Consider the following 2,579-nt stretch of genomic DNA (forward strand, 5'->3'; position numbering starts at 1 on the left):
AGCAAGAGGTTAGGTTTTGGAGAACTTTGTAAATTAATGTGATGTTTTGGATTTTCTTCCTTGTGTTATGGGAGGCCAATGAAGGGATATGTTCCTAAAGGTGGAATGACCTGGTTTGTACTTTTGGAGAGCTCACTACTATGTGGAGAATAAGTTCTAGAAGGACAAGAATTGAAGCTGAAGCAAGAAGCCCAGTTTGAAGTCTATATCAGCATCTTAGGTGACAAATGATGTTAATTCAGACTGGGATAATAACAGGGAAATAGATAGTGGTGGTTGGATTCTGAACCTATTTTGAAGATTGAAATCACAGGATTTTTGATAGAGTGCATGCAAGGAGTACAAAAAGAAGAAAGTCAAGGTTAACTTCACGTGTTTTGACACGAATAACTGGAAGCTTAGTAGTGCCATTTGCTGTGCTTAAAACTATGATGGTTAACTTTATGCATCAGTCTGACTGGGCCATAGAGTACCTAGATATTTTAACCAACAATTATTCTGAGAGTGACTGTGAGGATGTTTCTGAAGGAGATCAACATTGGAATTAGTAGACTGCATTAAAAAAAACAACAATTCTAATCTGGGTAGGTCTCAACCAATCAGCTGAAGATCTGAGTAGAGCAAAGTGGCTCAATAAGAGAGAACTTCTGGGGCACCTGGGTGGCTCAGTCAGTTGAGCATCTGACGTTTGGTTTTGGCTCTGGTCATAATCTCATGGTTTCATAGGTTCGAGCCCCACTTAGGGCTCCATGCTACTGGTGTGGAGACTGCTTGGGAATCTCTGTCTTCCCTCTTTCTGCCCCTTCTCCATTCATACTGTCTCCATCTCTCTCAAAATAAATAAGTAAACTTAATTTTTTTAAAAAAGAGAAAGAGAGAGAATTTCTCCTGCCTGTTTGCGCTGGTATCTCAGTCTTTTTCTGCCTTTGAACTCAAACTGAAAAATTGGCTCAACTTGGGTCTTAACCTGCTATCTTAAGAGTTTACACCATCGGGGTGCCTGGGTGGCTCAGTCAGTTAAACGTCCGGCTTCAGCTCAGGTCATGATCTCACGGTTTGTGGGTTCGAACCCCGCATCGGGCTCTGTGCTGACAACTAGCTCAGAGCCTGGAGCCTGCTTTGGATTCTGTATCTCCCTCTCTCTCTGACCCTCCCTTGCTCATGCTGTCTCTATCTCTCTCTCAAAAATAAATAAAATATTTAAAAAAAAGAGTTTACACCATCAATTTATATCACCAGCTCCCTTGCTTCTCAGGCCTTCCTACTCAGACTAGAACTACACCATTGGCTGACATAGGTGTCTAGTTCGCCACATATAAATCTTAGAACTTTTAAGTCACCATAATCATGTGAGCTAATTGCTATAAGATTTATCTATCTATCATCTACTCATCTATCTACCTATCTATCCTATTGTTATGTTTCTCTAACAAATCCAGACCAATACAGAAACCCTTGGAAAAAAGAAGATTTTGTTTGTTTTTGTTGAGTTTTCTCTTTGGTGGTGTGCCAAGAATGAAGAATTCTATTTCAGACAAAGATTAAAATGATAATTACATACCCAAACAGAATTATATCGGGGTATTGGCTCTAATCATCTAGAGATTATGGGAGAGAAAGCAGGCAGAAAACTACATGTGGAATTTATCAATGTAAAGGCTTTTAAAGAATGAGGACTGGTGATTTCTTCTGAAGGGTGGTTAACTCTGTCCAAATTTAGTGATTGGAAAAGTAAGAGAAAGATTAAGACTTGACCATGGAATTTGGTAGCTTTGATCTCATTCGTGACCATGAAAATAATAGTTAAAGAGAGCAGTAGATGCCAAAACCTACATGGAACAAGGTCAAAAGAGAACAGGAGGAGAGGAAGGGAAGACAGGAAATATGCATTTTGTTATTTTTGTTGAGAAGTTATGCTATAAAGGAGGGGGACCAAAGTGGGGTGGTAGGGGAGACAAATGTGAAGCAAAGTAGGTTTTTAATTTATACTTTTTAAAGAAGATAGAAAATATTGTAGCATGTTTGTCTGCTAACTGAATGATAGAGAAGAGAAAAAAATGCTGGCTGAGGAAAGATAAGAAAAAAATTGCAAGTACAAATTATGAGTGTAAGCCAGATGGCAAGGAATCACATGCCTTTTTAGAAGAGGCATCTCAAGAAAGTGTAAAGAAAGTAAGCCCACTGAAACAAGCAAAACAGAGACACACTGAGAAAGATTGGGCCCAGAGTTGTCTTTCGCTAAAGTGAAAGTTACTTCTATTATACCTGCTTTAGTTTATGATATAGTAGAAGTTGTTGGATTTCCAGTTTGGGTGGGCTGCAGATAACTGGTCTCTCAGTTCATTTTTACTTCAAGTTGTATGTATAGAATATCTTCTGTATCAGAATCATATTTCTTGTTACTTCTCTCTATAGTTTACTTGAGCTTGTGTTCATCTTTTCTGTGGGGAATAAGCTTAGGAATTCTCTGAGCCTGAACTGATGGGTTAACAAGGCATAAAGAATTAGAAAGCCATAGGATGTACACACCCAAGTTTGAGTAAACAAGATTAGGTAAATGAGACAAAGGCCCCCAATAT

This window comes from Crocuta crocuta, unplaced genomic scaffold (genome assembly GCF_008692635.1).
Source record: "Crocuta crocuta isolate KB4526 unplaced genomic scaffold, BGI_CrCroc_1.0 scaffold369, whole genome shotgun sequence".
Taxonomy (NCBI): domain Eukaryota; kingdom Metazoa; phylum Chordata; class Mammalia; order Carnivora; family Hyaenidae; genus Crocuta; species Crocuta crocuta.